Source organism: Bombyx mori, chromosome 17 (genome assembly GCF_030269925.1).
Source record: "Bombyx mori chromosome 17, ASM3026992v2".
In the NCBI taxonomy this organism is placed as follows: Eukaryota; Metazoa; Arthropoda; class Insecta; order Lepidoptera; family Bombycidae; genus Bombyx; species Bombyx mori.
The window spans coordinates 4,351,574-4,376,317 of record NC_085123.1 but is presented as its reverse complement, the minus strand read 5'-3'; positions in this window follow the sequence as shown (position 1 = coordinate 4,376,317).

Genomic DNA, 24,744 nt, shown 5'->3' with positions numbered 1-24,744 from the left:
CTCCGGTCGATATCGACCCCCAAGTACCGGACGCTGGATCTAAACTCGACATTAGCGCCACGGAGACTGAGCTGTCCCGGGACGACTGTTGTGCGGACCGGACCGAAGAGGATAGCCGCAGTCTTCCCCACGTTGACCGCGACCCTCCATCGGTCCAGCCACTGGGGCAGTAAGTCCAAAAGCCTCTGCATCCTCAGAATGGCCGCAGAGGGGACGTTGGATGACGAGAAGTAGGCGCTGTCGTCGGCAAACAGCGCCAACTTCACGTCTACTTCCCACGCTTGGAGGTTACCCTCGAGCGTGGGAATGTCGTTGGTGTAGAGAGCGTAGAGGAATGGAGCCAGGACGCTTCCCTGAGGAACTCCGGCCGTGACTGGGCGCACCGACGACTTGGCGCCCTCGACCGCGACAAAGAAGGATCTTCCCTCCAGGTACGACCCCAGCAGTCGCACGTAGGCGTGCTGGAGGTCCGTGTTCTGCACCAGCTTGTGGATCAGTCCCGCATGCCAGACACGGTCGAAGGCTTTCTCGATATCGAGAAAGACTGCGGCCGTGTACTGGCGCGCGTTGGACCGATCCGCCAAGTGATGCATGACGCGGACCAATTGCAGCGTTGTCGAGTGACCGCTGCGAAACCCGAACTGCTCGGGTCTGGGAAGGATGTGCGGCGACACCCTTCTCAGCAGCAGCCTCTCGAACAACTTGCCCACATGCGACAGCAAGGTGATCGGACGGTAACTGGAGGGATTTCTCCTATCCTTGCCGGGTTTGGGCAAGGCGATAACCTTGCCCAATTTCCAAATTCCCGGGAAGTGTCCTGTGGACAGAATGGAATTGAACAGCCGTGTCATATATGACACGACCGTTTCAGGGAAGTGGAAGAATGCGAGGGAGGGAATACCGTCCTCACCCGGCGCCTTGCGCCTCTTCATCCGCTTGATGGAGAGGCGCAATTCACTGGGAGTGATGAAAGCATCATCTCCCAACGGAGGCACCGGGGAGGAGAGTAGGTTCGCTACGCTCTCTTCCACCGATTGGTGGAATGCGGCCTCTGAGGGTGCAGAGTCATTCGGAACGAACTGCCGCTCCAGCATTGCGGCCAGGACATCGGCGCGGGCCTGAGCCGAGAAGCATCGGTTGCCCCTCTCGTCCACGAGTGGACAAGTCGGGGCAGGCCGATTTGAGAGCTGGCGGCAAAGTCGGTGGAGGGACACAGAAGAGGGGTCCTCACGGGCCTCCTCAATCCGTTCCTCCCACGCGTAGCCCCGGAAGGAGCTAATCTTCGCCGCCAACTCCGCTTCCAACTCATTAAGCTCGCGCTTGATCCTGGGACAACGAGTTGTCGCCCAGAGCCTCCTCAGGCCCCTCTTCCGGCGAATGATCGCCTTCAGATGGGCCGGGAGTCTACCTCTGGGCCCGCCGCTGGGCACAAGAGTCGTCGCCTGGTCGATCGCTCCCCTGATGGAGTCGACAAGGCGGACTGCCGCATCGTCGACCCCATCAGGGGTATTGGGGTCCTGAATCACGGGAAGGTCGACTAGTCGTCTCTTAAAGAGCTCCCAGTCGACCTTCGGTCGTAGGGGCGAAGTCGCAACCCGGGTAAGCCCCATTCCCAGTGTCACCAGGATAGGGAGATGGGGAGTACCCAGGTCGTACAGTGCCTCGATCGTTACGGGGCACCGTAGCCCCTTATGAACACACACGTCCAGCACATCGGGCTGGTATCGCGCGGCGGTAGGGACGTGCGTGGGTTCATCAGGGCCGACCACAGAGTAGTCGCCCCTATCGGCATCTTCTAACAGCCGCCTGCCCACTGCTGTGTTAAGTCGGGAGCCCCACGCGATGTGCTTCGCGTTGAGGTCCCCGACCAGCAGAGCTGGGCGGCTGTCGTAATTCAGGGCCCGTCTTATATCCTCAGGGTGAAACTCAGGCCCCGGGGGTCTATACGCGGCATAAATCCGCATATCCCCCCCCGAGGTGTGTACCCTCACACCGACCGATCGTGTCGATGAGAAGGACAGCAAATCCAACTGATCATGCACCACGTCCCGCCTGACGAGGGCCGCAGTGCCCCTGAACGGCCGCCCGGCAGGGGTAAGCTCGTCACGTCGGTACATGAAATAGTTGGGAATCCTGAACTCAACCTGAGGACTTAACATGGTCTCCCCTAGCAGTAAAACCTCAGGGTTGTACTCCCGGGCGAGGACCAATAGCTCGTTTTTCCGGGATCTTATCCCGTCGGGGTTCCAATAGATGACACGAAGCTCTTGGCTAGCCATTGAGCCTCGCTATCAGCTGGTAGAACCCCGACAGGATAGCCCCGACAGGGCTAGCGCCCGAGGCGATCTCGCGGATCACTCCGGAGATCACCTCGGCCAAGTTCTCCCAGAGCGCCAGCAGCCATGCAGCAAAGCCGGCAGGCTGGGAGGCCTGTCGACCGCTGCGGCGCTCGCGCTGAGGGCGGGGGGGGAGGGGGGGCTGAGATGTGCCCGAGATGGCTGGTTGGGCCTGAGGCAGTGGGGTCGTTTCCGATTGTGAGATCGGTTGCGAAGTTGGGTCGATTGGGGGGTTTACGTCCACCTCCATTGTTGTCGAGATCGCGGGAGCCGGTGCAGCAGGAGCACTCACCACTGCATCCCGTTGAGCTCTCTTTTTTTGTTTTTTTTTTAACTTTTTCAGTCGATTTTTTTTTTGTTTTCGGACCTGATATCGGAAGGGCTTGTGTTCCAGCACGGGCTGGGGCGCTGCTTTCGGAGTGGGGCGGTCTGATTGCAGCTCGTGAACCACGTGGGGTAGGAATAGGTATACCCCGCCGCGGAGCGTTGGCCTCTGCCATCAGCGTTGCCGCTGATGGATTGGCCTCCACTGACACGGCAGGGGGGATGGGTAAGGACAGGGGAGGGGGCTGGGGCTGGGAGGATTTCCCTTTCCCTTTCCCCTTCCCCTTCGGAATGGGAGCTACAGAAGGAAGAGCTGTGTTCCCGGGTCGAGGCACCGTTGGCGCAGGAGGAGGGACGGTTACTCCCATCATCCTGGCCTTCTTGCGGTAGACCGGGCACCGCCTATCAACGGCGGCGTGGTCCTTCCCGCAATTGGCGCAGGAGAATGGGCCGTCCCTCGGCCTCGGGCAGTCCGCTACGACGTGCTCCCCGGCACATCGAACACAACGGACCGCTCGGTGACAATTGTGGTAGGCATGCCCGAAGGCCTGGCAGCGATGACACTGCGCAGGCCCGCGGATTGGTCGCCATCCCTCAATCGTCACCCCCGGCAAGTACAGCAGTTCATTGACTGCGTACAGGCGGGCGAGGTCGTCCTTCGAGAGGTGGTCCAAGGCTACGTGAAACACGCAGCCCGGGCGTCCTCTCTGGGACCTGATGCACCTGGCGTGACGAGCCGGGAACCCCAGCTCCTTCAGGGCATCGGTTATTTCTGCCGCGTCAGTATCGGCAGGGAGGCCCCGGACAGCTACCTTGGTCGGAATCTCCCCTGTCAGGGCATAGCAGTACCATTTAATGGTACTATCCCTGGCAGAGGCCTCCGACAGATAGGCCTGGACCGCCCTGTATTCCTCTACCGACGTCGGCAGGAATCTAAAACCGGCGCCGAAGGGTCGCGCCGAGGGGGCGCGGCCAAGGCGCTCCCTAATGGCCGCCATGTGGCGTGACCAATTAGGGAGGGCCTCCACCATTATTGGCGGGTGTCGGCGCAGCTCCTCCTGGGCACGACCCTTCGGCCTCGGGGGAGGGACATGAGAGGATTGGGATGTCCTCTGGGTGGAAGGAATACTCGGCCTAGCTGCCATGGCAGCATAGGAAGTAGAGGGAATGGGGTTAGGCATAGGGGGACCAAAGTCCTACCGGGAGACTACGCCTTGAGAAAGGCGCGCGAGTCGTTGCGCGGTTCTAGCACGCAGGACCCGCCCCGCAAAACCAACTACCGACTAAACCCCATCGAGCTCCACCACTCCGACCCCACGAAACCTACGGTACCGCACAGTGCGCGCCGAAGGCTCGCCGTCGCCAGTACCCGTCCTAACATTGTGGAACTGTCCTACCAAATCTGCACCGCTCTGGAAACCACCGTCTACGATGCCATACACACCGCCGAGAACAGAGGAAGATGGCGAAACATCATCCAAAGAAGGATAATGGAAGGAGATGGTCACGACCCACAGACTTGAGGAATGGGACTCAGAGAGGGAGGTATACAATATTGCCACAATTTCGACAAAAATTATAATAACGCAAAATTAAATAAATATTATCTAGTTTTATACCGTTACCTATTATTATCTATATTATAAAAATTCCACTAATTTATTTTGATTAATTCACATTTAAGTAGTCACAGGATTATAGAACGAAAGTTCTAAAAAATAAGTTGAAATTTAGCAGCTCACCGAGCAGAAATAAAATTCTATTCATTTTATCTTTTCAGATGACCTAATTTTTTGTTCAGTGGAGAATAGTTTAATTTCTCGTTCCTGGTGTTAAAAAATGCAACTGTTATCCTAATACAGATGCAGACGCCCCACTATGAAGGACTTTTACAGTTACTTTAAAGGATTCGAAATGTAACTGTAAAAGTATTAGTTTTTTATTTATTGCTTAGATGGGTGGACGAGCTCACAGCCTAGTTGTTAAGTGGTTACTAGAGTCCATAGACATCTGCAACGCAAATGCGCCACCCATCTTGAGATATAAGTTCTAAGGTCTCACTATAGTTACAACGGCTGCCCCACCCTTCAAACCGAAACGCATTACTGCTTCACGGCAGAAATAGGCAGGGATAGAAACATCAGAAATTAAATATAGACAATAACAACGCGAAATTAAACCGTAAAATAGGTTTAATTAAACTGAATACATACGTAGCCTCTTGTCTCCAACTTCAATAGTACAAAAATATCAAATCGCCATATTTGATTACAAAATCAGCTTCGTAATTAATTTCGCCGCCATTACTAAACATGTTGAAAAATTAATTAACTCCCTTTTAAAGAAACGCTTTCTTCTTTGATGACACCGAATAAAATTTCCAAAATGGCTTCATTCAATTACGAAATTAAATAACTTTTCTTCTAAATTACAACGTGTGATATTTTATTAATTTTATGAAAAGGTACAGTTTATATTGAGGGCTGGAAATTTTGCTTACAAAGTATCCATATAATACGTTGAATATTTCCATTAGTTAATTAGTTTCAACAAGTATTTATAAGTAGGGCTTCCTCGTTTGTATTAAAATAATTAGACATCATCAATAATGACCGCCCTACTGCCTTTAACTTAGCGAAACGAAAAAAAAATCATTTTTAATTTTATTTTTCTTGGCCAAAGCCTATCGAAAGGTGGAACTGGCGGTAGGACCTCTTGTGAGTCCGCGCGGGTGGGTACCACCACTCTGCCTATTTCTGCCGTAAAGCAGTAATGCGTTTCGGTTTAAAGGGTGGGGTAGCCGTTGTAACTATACTTGAGACCTTAGAACTTATTTCAAGGTGGGTGGCGCATTTACGTTGTGGATGTCTATGGGCTCCAGTAACCACTTAACACCATGTAAGCTGTGAGCTCGTCCACCCATCTAAGCAATATAAAAAAAAAAACACGAATGAGACTCAAGGCAACGAACTCTTTAAGAACTCAAAAGATTGCCAAATTACCGGAATATTTTGAGTAGGTGAAGTACATTGCATTGCAGATTAAATTATGAAAGAATCGTTATATACTTTAATTCATCTTAATCCTGGGGCACATAGCTTCAAATTATATATTTATTTATTTATTCAGTTTTATGCACAAAATTATAATGGCGGATTTAATGCCTAAAGCATTAGTGTTAAATTAGTGGCAGCATTCTTCTCCTGGTATTTACGGGCCATGGTGATAGCCCAACGTCATTTACTAGTAGGCATTGAACTGGTCTGCCATATCTATATCTATATCTATACTAATCTATACTAATATTATAAAGAGGAAAGATTTGTTTGTTTGTTTGTATTGAATAGGCTCCGAAACTACTGAACCGATTTAAAAATTTCTTTCACTGTTGGAAAGCTATGCTATCCCCGGGTGACATAGGCTATATTTCTTACATTTTCAAAAAAAATAGGGATCCTTACTGAAACTCCAATAATGTAACCCAATGTGTAAAAAAATTACCTAAAATTCTTTACATCGCGTGCGCTACTTCCTAAGCGAGGCCGGGGCGGGCCGCTAGTATTCTAGAAAGATACAAAAGGAAATCATTACTAACAAACCCACGATTCAAAATCCGAATGAATTTAAACAACGCAACGGTACTACGCGATTGATGTTGTTGATATTTTATTAAGGGAAACGAAAATGAGAAAAACCACAGGTGGTAACGGTGTTGCCAGTAATACCTTAAAAAAAATTACTCATAAATTATTAAATTAGGAAAAGAAGCTTGCCAGAAATAATAGGTATTTGTCTATACAATCTATACTTATGTTAAAATTTACTGGTGTTGTAATGTGTTTTAGAGTTGCGTAGATGATTATCACCATCCTACCTAAATTGGCATATACAATTCGTACCTCCGAATCGGAAGAGTGGATTAATCATAGAGGGGGTTGGCTTTCATCTCTTCGGCTGTCTACCCACCCATAATTTGCAATAAAACTCAATTTCAATATTTTAATATAAATAGGACTACAATGTAGAATAACATCAGGATTATAAACGTTTCAAATTCCTTTATAATACTTTCCCTAAAGAGATTTTTTTGTGATCACTCTGAACTTTATTCTATTAATTAAGTACAGTCAAACCTGGATAAGCGAGAGTTCAAGGGAGCACAATCTCATTCTCACTTATAGAGGTTTCTCACTAACCCGAGTTTTCTCGCTAATGTACCCCCTTAATTTCAATTCACGATTTTCCGGATTCAAATGCATTCACTATTTTAAGTTTATCACTTAATGACAGTACTTTAATTTTCCGTTTTGACATGATGCAGAACAGAACTTTCCTTCGCAATTGATTAACGATAAACTGAGTAAGTCCAACAAATAGGGCGGTACACAGGGACACGTGTCCATTCGAAAAGAATGCGATAAAATAACAACGCTATTTAGGTCCACGAAATAGAATAGGTTCAATATTGACGAGAAAACAATACAAAAACAATGTTAAGAAGTTCCACGAAAGTTAAGAATGGGTCATAAAATAGCAGATATTAAATTTGGAATTTGTTCTGTCATTTGTTCCTCCTAAATAATATAAATAAATAAAGCTCGACTGTCGCTTATAGAGTTATACATAAGTAGCAGTCTCACTTACGGAGGTCCATGAGGGAAAAATGACTCTCTCTTACAGAGGTTTCTGTTTCTCGCTAATAGAGGTTTTAGGAGCTAAAAATGACGGGTCCTGGCTATTACTCTCACTTATAGAGTTCTCACTTACCCAGGTTTGACTGTATTTACCTAATGAAAATAAATTTTTTTTTAGTACTTTACTCAATTATTAACACTTAATTTGAACAAAAAAAACTCAATAAAAACTCGTAGAAATTTCACATAAATTGCTAAATAAATTTATTGTTCTGGTATCACTACATGCATCCATTTGCTGTAGAGAGACCCATAAAGTTTGAATGAAACAAGCCATACAATGCCACTGATACAATAGGCAATCTTTCACAATATTTTTACAATCTTCCGTGTGATGTTAGGACGCTTGGGAATACAACAATGAATTTGAATAAAACTGAGTGAAGAAAGCATATTCGCCGGATAGCTTACATTGTAAGTATTAAAACCAATATATAGAATTTGTGAAGAATGTATGTATTTACAAAACTATATTAAAATTGGCAACCAAGGTTTTGAATTAAAATAGATATTAATATTTTGATAGGGATTCAATGAGAGTATCATTCCATTCCAGTAACAATGAGGTTGGATAAAATTTTATCTTTCAAGTTTTTTTACTGATAGGAATTTCAATGGTAGGTAGGTATGTCCTTAGATGAAAATATCACGCGAATAAAACCTTAGAATTATAATTCAAAGCCGACTGTCTGTCTGTAAATCTCGAATGTTTCTTTTCATCACAATATTTTTTTGTTCATAAAAACCCAAACTGAATGTTTAAAAAGGTTACGGGTGCCAAAAGAAAATGATCTTCGAATCAACTTTCAACCCAACATCAAAGGTTCTATGCAAATCCGCCTCCACGGGTCTTGGACTTCGTTTTGTGTTCATTACGCAAATGCAAATAAAAATAAAAGAGATTCCGTATTCGCCATTTTTTTTTCTTTCGTAAAAACCTTCCATCATCACAGATTTAAGGACTTTTAGTTTCAGTTCTGGAAAGTAAATTATTCAGCGCCCCGAAAATATTTAGTTTATGGCCTATGTTGATTTTTCTTTGTTAACATTATGATAAAACTGTATAAGCTGCTACTTATTTTGTATTTACTTGCATAAATTTTTTAGTATTTATTTGTATTTAATCGTATGTAAGTCTATCTTATATTGTATTTATTTTTCACATGTGTATATAAGTATATATTTTGATGTAAGTTTATTAAACACCGTCCGTGCTAGTTTGCTTATTCCTCTTCCTGCAATGTTGCCTGGAAGAGATCGCTTTCAGCGATACGGCCGTCAATTTATGTCACCGTCTATTATTTGTTTTATATGCTTACTCTGTACATGTGGTGTCAAATAAATAGTTATATTATTATTATTATTTAAAAAAGGCGATGAAGAAATAACATCCTGTAGAAATCAAAACTATAACTGTTGGTAGGTAGAAGGACTCAGCAAAGGTAGTTACGAATATCCTGCCCATTTCTGCCACGAAAGCCACCATAGACACAATATAACTGAGGCTTCGACCTTATCATTGAAGGTGAGTGAGAGCAATCACATTTAGAGCAAAATACTAACAATCTTCTTCTTCTTCTTACCCTTGACTTACATTACGTCCCGTTAATGCAGCATGTCTTCCTATCATAAGATCATCATCATGCTGCATAGGAATTTTGTATGAGTTCTACGACCAGTAGCCTGCTAAACGTCAAATCCACATTGGGTCATATATTCATATATACACTGCAACATGCCTTAGGTAGGGACTTTGCTGTTTATTCTTTCAGTCCTTTCTGTTACTTCATCCGTTGTTGGTCCTATGGTGTTGTTTCACTAAAATTTTAGATATTTCGTTTACTGGAAAATAACACGGTTTATTCGTTAAAAGAACATTATTAGGAAATGTAGAACTAAGATACTGTTACTTTTTATAAATTTATCTATATATTAATACATGAAGCAAAAACTTTGTATCCCTTTTTACGAAAATTGCGCCGATGGAGGAGTATGAAATTTTCCACACTTATAGAGAATATAGAGAAGAAGCGCACAATGCTAATATTTTTTTTTAATAATGCTTAAAAGATACATTAAATCTATAAAGAAAACATTACACACACTACATACCATGTATTTGACGCACACACGCATGCATACTATTTATTGTCAAACTTTTGTTCTTGACGTCTGTTGTCAAATTGAGAATAGATTATATATTGTTTGTCTTTATTCATATTTTTTTATAGTGTAGCCTTGGCGAAATTTGTGATTATAGAAGTATAAAATACAATCATAGTAGTGTACAGACTTACAATTCCAATTAATTATAGTCGAATTTCGACTACGGCGGGACCTCTAGTACCCATAAACACTAGTTGAATGCCAATTCCATTGAATCATTAAATTTTAAAGTAAATTACGCTACAAAGTTTAATTATGTTGAAATAAATCAATCACTGCCTACACAAAAAATCTCAATAGGTATATTCCCTCAAAAGCATTCCCGCTTTTACATATCTCGTTCAACGTAAGTAGGTAGGAGCGCCCAGAGTGATGTAATCGCAGTAATGCATCTTAACATTCCCCGGTTTCCGGAGACACAATCTGAACAAGTCTCAATACCCTTTACATATGAAGATAAGGTTTTTTTTTATGGATAAAACCTCTCTGTCCGTTTCGTATGTAATATCCGCAAATGGTTTTTCGAATGTTTTCCTTTTGCTGGCTCCTTTCAATACCATAAATGGTGCAGCATACCTTGCAGCATCGAAATCTAAATACGTTTAACTTAAAGATTTTCGTAAACTTAGTCCTAACAATCTCAAGTCCTACATTGCACGTGTGTTTGTAAAGGTCAATAAAAACACACACATACACAAAGTAAAATATATGGTTTAAAAACAAACAAAAAACACACGCATAAATAGCAAACCGACCTCACAATTAATTTCCATCTATCTAATCCTGCTGATATTGGTCAGGATGTTAGAGCGAAGTTATATAACAAATGTATCGGCGCAGTTATCAAATTTTATTGAAGTCGGTGGAAATAAATAATCTAAGATTCCTTTACAAACAAACTTATAAACATACTAAACTTATAAAATAGTTTTTTATTGCTCTGATGGGTGAACGTGTTTACGGCCCACCTGATAGTAAGGCCCTCCTTGTTACTAGTAAAACTCTGTAAATGTTGACAGTCAGAATTATGGTTGGCACATAGCATAAATGGCGCCGATTATGTTGCGCAGTATGTAACGCGAAAGACCAACCCTAACGTTATCAATCTTATTTAATGACACGTCGGTTTGTGATTGTTCCCCGTTTAAATTTATTTCCGCTTTTCTCCTAAATTTCACGCGGTAAAATCGTGAAAGGCATTACCGTATTTCATGTTGACGCGGAATAAATGAGGTTTAGCCTCAGCGGAAACAAGACTTCTAAATGAGAAGCCCTTTGTTATACATTATGATATAAGATGACATTGTTTAAATATTTTTCATTGCCCAATCTTTACGGGCTAATCCATAAACATCTATGTAATGTCTTAATAATCTCCGAGCGCTTTAGGATGTTAAGCGCGAGAGGTAAAATCAAAAGGCGAATAATTTTAACGCTCTTACGCGGTTTCTCAATTGACTTAATTGTTGTAAGGAAATGTGAAATTTAAATATCGAATAATATGTTTTTTCTTTTTAAAAATCATAGTTAGTAATACTAGTTAGTAATAGGTTAGTAGTGTCATTGTTTAATTTTATATTGTGAATAAAATTATTTCCTTACATTATAAGTTAGATCGTGTTGTTTTGTCGTATAATTGTAAGGAACGTTGTTGTACAAATTCAGCACTTTGTCGTGCGCACATAACTTATGTTGCAAGCCAGATTTTCTTTCTTTTTACTTGTGTTTTTTATGTATCTTTTTAGCTTGTAATGTGTATTGTGAACGCAATAAAATAAATAAAAATAATAAAAATAAATAAATATGTGCTTACGATTCACTTGGTACTGAACGGTTATTGCAGACATAGACATTGCGCTAGGCAATCAGCTGTAAGACTTTAATAAAAAATTTGGTGTATAAATATGCTCATACATTTTCATATTGGATGAGTATCAATGATTAAGTCTGCGAAACTTTTGAAACAAACAAAAAACTCTCAAATGAATTCCAGAGAAACTTTCGTATATTTTTCATTTGCACACAAAAATCGTTCTTTTCACTAGAAGGCTTCATTGTTGTACGCCATTCAATTGACCAACAATGAGGTCCTGATCGATACACACACGAAAGGCTTTTTTCGGCCATTTAACAAAACGGACTAATGGCGGCAATTTTTGTTACGCACATACAAAAAAAATATCGAATAATCACGTCTCTATAATTTTTAGGTCACAACGTTATACAGTTGACAGTTTGACACGATGATGAAGTGTGACCTTATAATATACAATGTGACGGCCCGACGTGACCCAACCCTAATAGTCCCTGTGTTTGTGTTTTATTAGAGCACGAATCAAAACATTAGAAGCCCAATGTAGACTAGTAAAGTAGTTTTTTTACTGGTGGTAGGACCTCTTGTGAGTCCGCACGGGTAGGTACCACCGCCCCGCCTATTTCTGCCGTGAAGCAGTATTGCGTTTCGGCTTGAAGGGTGGGGCAGCCTTTGTAACTAGGTATACTGAGATCTTAGAACTTATATCTCAAGGTGTGTGGCGCATTTACGTTGTAGATGTCTATGGGTTCCAGTAACCACTTAACACCAGGTGGGCTGTGAGCTCGTCCACACATATAGGCAATAAAAAAAAATATAAAAAAACGAAACAAAAAAAAGCGATAAGCCGCTGCATTTAACATATTTTATTCAAAAGCGTTCGTTTTTCGGGAAGTCGCTGAAGAAAAGGCCTCCTAACGTATTCAATAAGTTTCCAACGGAGAGCTCCTTCCCGACTTTGTTTCTTCACGTAAATATGTTTTACAGGGCCAATAAAATATTCGTCTTACAATAAAACATTTGCGACTACTGAAAAGTAAACTAAAAATGTCAATGAATTTTCTAAGTATACCATCATTTGCACAAATAAGTAATTTGCGGGCATTAAATTTAGTTTATCTGCGCGAAGGCTCTGAATGATTATCCCTTCATCTCCATTTTACAACTTTCGGCTACCAACACAGAGTATTTCACTACTTAAGATCTGAAGCAGTCGGGCTTACCGACAAGGTACTTGCAAACATATAATTTGCGATAAACCATCAGACTATTAGATTGTACTCCCCTATAGAGGGAGGATTCCCCTATAAACGTCATAGGACGTTTCCCATGCGCTAAGAATATGTCAATACCATACTTCAAAAGTGTGAGTATTCTTAATGCTTAAGTTTGGCATGGAATTGCTGATTTGCAAACAAACAAATCAAAACACATAGGTATATATAGGTATATGCAGTTCACATGCGGTAGAAGTGGAATCTGTAAAAGGTTTCTATCTCTTTCTTTCACAGAGTAAATCTCAGCGATATGTATGTATATGTATATACATATATTTGGCTTGTTGTATCCCTTTTCGAGTATCATTTCCGTAACATCGAATTTCAAATCACAACGTTCCTAAAACTTTTCAATTCTAACAACAAAGTTTCGAACAACTCAAGTTTTAGTTTTTTCTTGTCATGAATGTTTAACCGAATAACTTTAACCACGAGGTTTTTGCTGCTTTAGTCACCCGCCGGACTTTCTGCTTCGCTAAGCTTATACATAACGTGATTTTAAATACGCATATTTACTTTGCCTTATGTGCAACTTCTGAAAACCCAATAATGCCTAATATCTAATAATTAAAATAATAATTTAATATAATAATTAAATTCTGCTTTTTACTGGTGGTCACCCCAAACGAATAGGTACCACCACTCTGCTAATTCTGCCGTGAAGGCAGCGGCCTGAAAGACGGGCCAAACATCATACTGTATGATTGCGTCCACCACCTACTACCGACCACCCGTCTCATGGTCAATGGCAGCAATCACTTGATGATGAAGATTCATGCAATGTCCATGTCTATGCATGATTCAAAGGATGTGCTTTAGTTTGAACGACGTTAAAAAAAAGAAAACAAAGCGCATCTCAGAGAAAAAATCTTTCTACTTATACTGAAAATATAAGAATCATTAGAAGAACAATAATAAAAAAACACACACACACGAAATACTCAAACAGGAAAAACATGAGGAAAAAAATATTTTAAGGGTAATTTTTGCGGAGGCACACAACAATCTGTATTACGAATCACGTCATTTTTTTTAACCGGATGTTTTTTTTTTTGTTCCGATACCGGGTCGATTTGTCGCAATCCTTTAAAACGGCCACGTTAAAGTTTTTGTATACGATAAAAACGAGATTACGGCAGAAAAGTTTAACTAGGTCAAAAGAATGCTTAAGCAGGGAGATAGGGGAAGCTTCTCGAACTTTGCGAATATAATTTATTACCTGCGAACGGATACAGATGCGTTCGAAAGGAGACTGATTGACTGGTTTTGAGTGCTTTCTCAACGTGAAAACGTTTCACACCCTTTGTGAATGTATTCAGGTTCTACTACTTAAAACACTTTGGTAGGTACCACCACACTGCCTATTTTACTGGCGGTAGGACCTTTTGTGAGTCCGCACGGGTAGGTACCACCACTCTGCCTATTTCTGCCGTGAAGCAGTAATGCGTTTCGGTTTGAAGGGTGGGGCAGCCGTCGTAACTATACTGAGACCTTAGAACTTATATCTCAAGGTGGGTGGCGCATTTACGTCGTAGATGTCTATGGGCTCCAGTGACCACTTAACACCAGGTGGGCTGTGAGCTCGTCCACCCATCTAAGCAATAAAAATTAAAAAAAAAACACAAAAGATTAATATTTAGAAAGAACTAATTTAGTTTACAATGTGCAACAAATTTAATCTGATTTAATCCTTACTTTTCAAAATTTTATTAAATTGTTTATAATCTTAATCAATCACTTAATAATAATGTGCAAATGTAAATGTCGAGCTGCATGCTTGTAATTGCATAATGGTGCTTTATTTTCTTTGTGGTTTCGTTGTAGGCTGCCTACAGGTTGTAGCGCGAGCATAAACAAAAATTAAAAAAAAAAAAAAAATACATCGCTATATTATCCTGACCAGTATAAACAAGAAATAAAAAGGCGAAATCAATTGTTATTTCAGTTTTCTATTTAAACGTGTTTAATTAAGGTTTAAAGAAGATGTTATTATATGTAATGGCCGTCTAGTGTAGTGGTAAGTGACATGGTCACTACACAAGGAGGTCACGGGTTCGAATCCTGCCAAGGGAAGATATTTGTATGATAAACATAAATGTCTTTTCCAGGGTTATGGATGTATATTAAAATATTAAATATATAAACGTGTATAATAAAAATCTTACATTTATTTCCCTTATCTGGTACCTGTAACACAAGTTCTTTACGAACTTAGCACGGGACCAGTTAACGTGGCGTGATTGTTATTAAATATTTATTATTTATTTATTTATATTATTGTTGTTGTTATCATATTTTATTTGGTGTGGTATTAAAAAAAGAATTATATTTCATTTTGAAATTCTTTAACAGCTAAACACGAAAATAATCCTTACAAATTTTTTCCAAGTGAAAAGGCGATAACAAAAAGCACAAAGGGCCCAGTCATTACTTTGTGATCAATCAATTCTGTTACGTCAATTTTCAATTAAGCAAAAACAAAAAGAATGACGAAATACGCATCGCAAGATCCCCGTTATTTATACCTAAATCGATCGAGGTAGACTAAACATGAACAAGCGAAACTAAATCTTATCTGTATAACAACAACGCACACATTTCAAATACAGCTTTCATTTTATGCAAATTTCATACGGTGACTGATTCGTGTTAGTGAAATGAACTATCCCTAGAAAAATTCCCGTAATAATCACTTTGAATAAGGAATACTATTCGGTAGACTTTTGACTGGCTGTCTGCATTCGTTGACTGCTTCTTTTTTCTTTGATACAGTTTGCTAATTGTCCCTTTATATCCATTATTTTTCTTGCCCGATAAAGAGCAGCATTGATTTGAAACGCAAGTATATGAAATTATTCTAAAACCTGCTCTATTTACCGCCTAGGACTGGGTGCAGGAGAAGATAGTGATGTTTCTGCCGTAATACTCCATACGAATACCGACCTATGTTGCGATGTAAAGCATGAGAGAGGAGTGCATGCGGCAGAGATGCGAATGTTGAGATGGATGTGGGGAGTAACAAGAATGGACAAGATAAGGGATGAGGGCGGACAGTGTATCAGAGAAAGTGTGAAAGTAGCTCCAGTGATTGGTAAATTTAAGAGCGAACGGTTAGCGTGGTATGGGCATGTGATGCGTAGAGAGGAGACGCATGTGACTTGGAGGAGATCTATGAAAATGGTTGTGCAAGGTAGAGGGGGAAGAGGTCAACCGAAGAAGAAATAGATGGAGTGTATGAATGATGATATGAGAGAGAGAAGAGTGTTGAGATGACGGCTGATAGAAGATAATGGAATAGAGAAATGTGGCCGCTGTGTCGACCCCAACTAGAGGAAGAAGATGACAAAGTGGGATAAGGAGACAAAGAAAAAATTGCGATGCGATGTTGATAATCATATCTCATTACATTACTTACAAACTACATCTCCTGCTCGTGGTATTTGAAGCAATAGTTAAATATATAGTTCACTTCAATAACATTTTACACGAACAAAAATATATTTTACAATAATAATATATACCATAATACGGGTCCTGGGCCAGAAAAGTCAAGTACGTGGAGGTCGCCCTGGATAAATCCATGAACTTCCAACCTTACATCATGTCAATCCGGGATCCACCACTCCATCCTCGGCATGTTCTACCCCGCGATTTGCAAGCGAACCAAACTGTCCATTCGTAACGAGATGGTGTTTAACTAAACTTGAATTCGCCGCATCGTGACTACACTACGCCTACCGAAAGCTAATTCGTTCACACTGAAAGCGCATGACGCGGCAGAAAAAGGCAGAGTGATAAGTCACGTGCAGGCCTACTAGTGACTAAAACAGGGAATATGGTGTAAGGAATTACAGAAACCGAAGTCGCATATTGTGTTTTATGACTAATTAGCTGACCCGGCAGACTTCGTAGTGCTTCAATCGATAAATAAAAGACCTAAACTTTTGTATAAAATAAACTTAAAACAAACAAAAGGAATCTGTCCGACGGGGGGGACATCAAAGGGAAAACAAAATTACTATTTTTATTTAATTCTAAGCATTTTCATATTTATCTACCTTTTAAACCTTCTCTGGACTTCCACAAATAATTCAAGACCAAAATTAGGCAAATCGGTCCAGCCGTTCTCGAGTTTTAGCGAGACTAACGAACATCAATTCATTTTTATATATATAGATAGATAGATTAATAACACAACCTATTAAAGATCCTCTAAATAACTTCCTTGAGTGTTATGCACTAACAAATTAATCCAACATCTAAAACCTATTATGCATCCATGATGATTAAAGTAAGCAATGAGCTCGAACCAGATTACGGACAAGTGGGACGCGCCCTAATATCCCAAGTTTCATTTCTCGCCGTTCCTTAAAACCGTTCCTAACCGAATTTTCAGCTCAAGGCCAACAAACTTCAACGGGGACAAAAAACAAACAGAACGGTTGAATCGCTAATAAAATTATATCTACATCATTAAAACTTGTTGAAGCGGTGCCTCGATAAAGCGAAAACTTCTACGTTGAATTAGTGAAACTATACATTTTCCTGGAATTATCGGGTTTAGGTATTCGATGTTAAGATTGATGACATTTTTCTTTCGTACGTATAACACAAAAAAAAAGACTTTAATTTATGCTATGCCAGCACTCTTCTATTGCGTGTTTTGTACACAAATATTTTAGGTCTAATCGAAACAAAATCAACCTAATGCCAATGTTGATAAAGTTTGTAATATTTAAACAAGTAACACGAATATTTGAATGAATTCGCCAAGTCAAGTGCCAGTGCTTAAGCCATTTAATTTTATCGTCTTGTGGTACATGTAACGCCTGCACTAATTTTATTTATTATTGTAAAAGTTAATATCATAATACTCGCTAAAACTTGGGAACGGCTGGACCGATTTGGGTAATTTTGATCTTGAATTATTTGTGGAAGTCCAGAAGTTAAAAGGTAGATAAATATGAAAATGCTCGGAATTAAATAATAATAACATTTTTTTTTTTTAAGTTTATTTTATACAAAAGTGTAGGTATTTTATTTATCGATTGAGGCACTACGAAGTGTGCCGGGTCAGCTAGTTTATAATAAAATTTACAGGTTTTATTTTGTAATACGATGTTCATGGAAAACCCATTTAGTGTTATTTTATTCTATTCTATACTATCATGCAATTCCAATGTCAGTGTTATTTTATCAATAAACTATTTAGGCGAGAAACAATTTTAAGTTCGTTTGAAAGCAATAATATAATAACTGAATACGCCCATGATATTGTTACGACGGTAAGAGTAACGCCATCTGTCATCAAATAGCAGAAACGAATATCGAATAGTCCTACCGGGAATATCCTCGATAATTGTAGACTTGTCGTGTCAACTGCAAAGGCATTGCAGAGGTGACATGAAAGCAGTTAGTAAGCGGTTCTACTCGAAGCGACACAGCAAACGGATCACGTGAAGCGAAGGGAAGAAGTGAAATGCGAATTGCATAGTGTCCGTTAAGTGTTCTAAATGTTAAATAGAGTTTTAATTTGTACTCCGGTGAAAGTTTTATTTATAATTAGCTGACCCGGCAGACTTCGTAGTGCCTCAATCGTTATTTGGGATGTTTAACGACAAAGGGAAGATCTTCCACCGAGCGGATGATATTGCTCGGTAGACCGACGGTCCCAAATGTTGTTGTTCGGAACTTGTATAATATACGCTTTATCTTGAAAATTTCGTAAGCGAGATTCAGGCATCTGTCAATTATCTTGCGTTGTATGATGGCTACCCGCCACATCACTCCCCTCCGAGACTGAAGGTCGTGTCATTTTTAGTTAGCGTTGTCCGTGCTGAGATTAGCTTGCAAGGGCCAGTGCTGCTCGAAGCCTGCGGTGAGTCGAGGCTGAGCTTGAATGCTGCGTGCGTGTCGCCAGTGCTGCTCGAAGTTTGCAGTGAGTCGAAACTGAGCTGAATGCTGCGTGATTGTCGCCAGTGCTGCTCGAAGTCTGCGGTGAGTCGAGACTGAGCTTGAATGTTGCGTGCATGTCGTGCGTAGTCCATGTGATGCAGAGCTGCCACGCCGGAGATGTGTGACCCCAAGCGTTGATGATCCGGTCGTGGGCTGCGATGAACTGTAGCGGCGTGATGAGGCAGTGAAGTTGCGTGCCGTATGACCAGGAAGCACGGTGAGTCGGCTGCGATGGTCCTGTTGAGGCTGCGATGCTGGCTTGCTGTGTGAAGACTGTCAATGACGTGCTTTTATCTGCGAGAATACGGGGATTGTGGTAGCCGAAGTTCTTGATGCGCTGATGATGAATCAGAAGGTTGCGTGTTTAAATCACGTCGGGGTCACCAGTTTGGGAGGCTTGACGACAAAGGGAAGATCTTCCACCGAGCGGATGATATTGCTCAGTAGACCGACGGTCCGCATGTTGTTGTTCGGAACTTGTATATATGCGCTTTATCTTGAAAATTTCGTAAGCGAGATTCAGGCATCTGTCAATTATCTTGCGTTGTATGATGGCTACCCGCCACAGTTAAATAAAAGACCTAAACTTTTTTATAAAATCAACTTAAAACACACAAAAGGAATCCGTCCGACGGTGGACACGTCAAAGGAAAAACAAAATTGTTATTTTTATTGAATTCCGAGCATTTTCATATTTATCTAAACCTTTTAAACCTTCTCTGGACTTCAATAAATAATTCAAGACCAAAATTAGCCAAATCGGTACAGCCGCTCTCGAGTTTTAGCGAGACTAACGAACAGCAATTCCTTTTTATATATTATATAGATAGATATCGCCAGCACGTAACAATATCGCCATTAGATGAGTCGTATGCTCGTCTGCCCGCAAGGACAATAAAAAAACAAACAAATGTTTTTGCAACTGTATATAACGTTTATGAAACACACACGAGAAACTTTATTTCGAATAAACACAGCTAAGCCGGTGTGCGAGAACGCGAATCCATCGGCACATACATACATTACAAAGTTTAACCTTTCTATGGCTATAAAGGGAAATTAATTTTCCGAAACACCAGGCCTCACCAGTTTAATATTCTATACCGATATAAACCTTCCACTGCGTAATGTCACTTCCGTGCGTCCGAAAGATAGCTTCATATCTCCGGTAACGACCAAAAAGGTACAAAATATTACCGGCAATTAAGTATTTTACTGCTGCAATCTTGTCGAATCTATATGCGTTAAGCGTGAACGTGTTTGAGTTTTGCGCAAAAAAAAATAACACATTAAAATTGAAGACATGAGGGGATATGATTGTTAATTTTGAGAAAACAGGCAACAAACTTTTATTACTTGTGCTTTTTCTTCGCACATAACTCCTTCATCACATGCAATTTCTAAAAATAGCCTTTAAGCCCGGAGTTTTAAGGTCTAATAAGGTTTATAGGCACATAACACCTTCATTCTGTGTAGTGGGAAAAACTCTTTACGAATTTTCACCACGGCGGTGCGCTGGTTCTATATTTTTGGAAGGAAGTTTTTGCGGGGGCGAGTATCGCTAAAGATGGACAAAAAGAGAGGCAGGCCGAGGCAAGATTATGATGAGTAGACGTACCTGCCAACCCGTCGCTAGCTTCTTACAGGCTGCAGAATTCAACGTCACTGCTGAACGACGCGTAATGGCGGCGGCTGGCCTGACGACTTGACACGGCACTCTTCTAAATTATTTGTTCATAAAACTGGTACACCACTCGCGCAACGACGAGTATGATCATCAGTAAGAGTTCGTAATTTAATAGAAAATTAATAAGAGTCCATAAAAATATTTAGGTGACAAAACAAGCGGCGTGTGCGTGTATATACAACGCGTGCGGTGCGGTCGGCGATAGTCTTCTTTTTTATTTTTGACTTTTGCTTTTATGTTCTTTTTTTATAACTGGCCATGCGATAGGTTTTATGTCTACTCAAACTCAAAAATCATAAAAATGGTACTTAACCCTTTCATCCATGTTCATTTCACTCGTGTCTTCAATTTTAAAGGACACGATTTAATGTTAATCTTCCAGTTTACCACAACCAGACAGAGCATAGTGTATCAAATCAACAAATATCCAGCCCAGCGCGTAGTATAAGCACGCACTGAAAAATTATTTAAAATTTATTATCAGTCTTGTCGGGGTAGATACATTATAACAGCATGTCATTTATCAATAACAAGTCAATGAACACATCAGTATCTCAACTAGAAAGAGTAATAAGTCTAAAATAAAATTAAAATAAGAATGAGAAATTGAGAAAATACATCTTATTTAATATTTCATTAGTTGAAATATTCTCTTAACGATACGAAAGATAGACTTAAAAAAAATCCAGTTCATCATGTGTTAATCATTAAATTAGTCTGAGATTAAATACTGAGACGAAAGTGTTTAAGAAAATTTAATTTTTATCGTTAATATGTCGCATATTTATATTTTGAATCACTCTTACAAAATTAAACTTTCGGCTCGTTACTGGTTTGAATCGTTCTGACATGGAAAAATGAAAGCCAACAGCGCCAAATTAAAGGCGATAGTGGAAGCTGACAATACTCAATCTACCGCTGCATTAGAAGCAGCTTTCAATATTAGCATAAAATTCAAATTAAAAATCATTTATTTCAACTTAGATGTCAGTATGACACACTTGTTGAATGTCAAAATACAAATAACAATGTTAACTCTACCACCGGTTCCAAAAAAAGCCACAGTCCTGAGAAGAACCGGCGAAACAAACTCAGCGGGTATTTTTTTTTTGTTTTTTCTCAAATATTTTCTTTTTTTTAAATAAATAAAAATATTTACAATAAAAGAAAAAACAAGTCAAAAAATACAATTAAAAAAATAATAATAATAATGAAAAAATGAAAAGGCCAGGAGCGAGCGCCTCATTCCCACGTAGTGCCATCTAGTAAATAATCCTTAACTTTATAATATGCCTTGTTGCACAAACGTTCCTTAACAGTTTTCTTAAATCTATGAACAGGTAGTAATTGAACAATATTGATCCATTTGCGTAAAATTGGCAAGACAAAATACTAAGATTATACTAATGTTAGAAAGCTGAAGAGTTTGTTTGTTTGAACACGCTAATCTCAGGAACTACTGATCCGATTTGAAAAATTCTTTTAGTGAAAAATTCGTTCAGCCCATTTATCGAGGAAGGCTATAACATCACGCTAAGACCAATACAAGCGGAGCACCAATAAAGAATGTTTCAAAATCGGGGTTATTTTTACCTTTTGAGAGCTTCCGCTGCGTGCGCTGCAGAAATGATTAAAGTTTCGCTAAAATAATGTATGACAGAATTGTTCCCCTTTAAAAGATCTAAAAAAAAGTCCGCGACAGCATATTTCTGTATGCTAAGGTTGGCTCACTATAACGTTTTTTTTTATGTTTTAACCATTTTTTTTCTAAAATAAAGCATTATTTGTGAACTTTTCCACGCGGACGAGTCGCGGGCAAAAGCTAGTATCTTCATAAGTAGGTACCTCACGAACTGAACTGAAAATACAATATTTAGCAAAAAAAGGCTGAAATTAATTCTAATAATTATTCACTTGATACAAGATGATACATTTCAAACTATATTTATATTATTATACATGTTAGTTTTTACCCGTGGCTTTGCTTTAGTCAATGTAAATTTTATCAATAAATCCAAGCACAAATCAGACATTATTTTAAGACGCTGTTACTACATATTATGCTGTATGTCATTCCATTTGCGCTGATAGATACAGATTCAGCGCGTTAGCCCCACGCGAACATGCCAATATACATTCTATGAGAAAATCAGGAATTTGATTTAAATATTTCAGGATTTGACTTTATACCAGTATACAACAGATTTATTTTCCATTTTCTGTACTCCAAGCATCAGGATGCAATTTTCGACAGCCAAGTTGCCACTTTTGTATAGCTCGAAAATACTACCATTGTTCAAGATGAAAGGTATCCTGTATCATCCTCTGTGCCCCTGTCAACGTGCACGCAAAATTTCATGATGATCGATTGTGTAGTTGGGACGTGAAAGCGTAACAAACAAACAACCTATCACGTTAAAATATTAAGGATGGCTTAATGGGATCATCACGCGAAAATATATTTTATATAATTAATCTAAAATTGATAGACACCGAGATCTCAAGAATAAAACAAAAAAAATAGTTGTAACGGACGTTAAATAAATAAAAAATGTTAATCACTAATCGTGTGAAATGCTATCGATTTTTGTACAATTCTAAAACAAATTTAATATTTTCAACAGCCTTCAAGTTATACTAAACATCACTCACGACGCACAAAATGTGGCTAATCGCTCTGTATAATCTGCGGCGATATGTTGGCTCAGCATTTTTTATGACCACAAATGACGTCAGATGTATTGAAGAATCGTTCAGCCAGATTTTGTAAAGTGAACGCGGAAATTTTGAAAATCAAGGACGGTCTGGTAACCGCCCGGAACGCTATCTTATTTTGGAAGCGTAAATATAAATTTGGAGGAGGCCTATACCCAAATAGGGGTTCCTATCGAAGAAAAAGTTTGATGTAGGCAAATCAAATAAACAACAATAAAGAAAAAAGAAAAGTGTAAAAACTGAAAATAGATCAAAATGTAAAAATCATATTACTATATATTTAAGAATATTTACATGTAATACTTAGGTGATGGGAAATAAAAGGCTTTATTATTATTATTATTATTATTAAATACAAATTTTTTACATGAAATATTTGGAAAGCAAAACATCGTGTTCGTTAACAAGAATTGTTTATTGTTACACAAAATACCCTTGATTCCGTCAGTAAAGTTATAACCTTTCAATATAAATACTCGGGCAAGTAATTTCGTCTTATGTCATAACACGCTTTGTTTAATTTGAAATACCTGCAACGTACTTTTGAACTTTCATCTATAAGTTTGAACAATGAACGAATGCGTCAAACTTTGCTCTCAGAACGAATGTATAATGAACTAAATTGTTTAGATTGTTTGATGTTAAATTGCACGTTTTTTTTTTATTTGAATCTTACATAATATTAACTTGGTTTTATTTATCAGTCCTGTAGACTCATTTAACATGAACGGCATTAATGTAAATTATTAAATTATTACACAGAAATAGCGCATGTTACATTTAGCTAATATCAATATATTTTTATTGAAATTGTTCAACGGTCTGAATTCAATTATAATCACTGACACCTCAAGGCTTACATTCATTTGATTTATTACATTACTCTTTTATTTTGCTGTTGTCAATTTTCCGTGTGAATGTCACTAAAAACAGTTTCGAAAATATTATATCAATAAACGTAGAATTAGTTTATTGATTTATTAATTTTATTAACGAAATAAAAATCCACTTTTACAACATTGGTTCTAATGTAGCTGTATCACCAATGTTTTAATTTGATGCTTCATAATTATTATAAATTTTTTTTTTTTTATGATTGAAGAATTATTGGTGGCCCGGAGGCCTTTCCAGTTTCACCAGGACAAGTGGGCGAGCAAAGGCTCAGCCAGGAGGGGTGGGATTTGCTAACAGCTACCCGAGCGCCTCCGAAGGAGACCTAATAACTCAAGAGTAGCTGCTTCGCGAACGAATCTACTACCGGATCGGAATCGCGACCCGCTGAGAAGATTCGGCGAGAAACTCAGCGAGCTGATTCATGGGTTAGGTTGCACGGCGAACTCTTTATCGAGTTCGACGAGTACGGTTACCGAGGTCCCTAAGCCTGCTCCTAGAGCTGAAGGCGTCTAGTGCAAAGGTTATTGGATCTGATGGATCCGTAAGGACGTGTCTAGGGCGTCGACGGTGACTGGCTCCTGCATGATCAGGATTCGGGGAGTAGTCAGCGGCGGCTACGATAAGGCGATTATCATGACGCATAGCCTTATCGAAGTACCGTTCCGACGCTGACTTCATGTATTTCTGTATAGATTCGAGGCCCAGGTCGTCGTGTAGGTCAACGTTTCTCACGAACCACGGAGCTCCGACGGCTAACCTGTAAAAGCGGGATTGTAGAGATTGGAGGGTGTCTATGTGTGTGCGGGCCGCGTGAGCGAACACCACACTCGCGTAAGTCATGACGGGCCTTATGCAAGTTTTGTAAAGTGTCACCTTGTTCCGA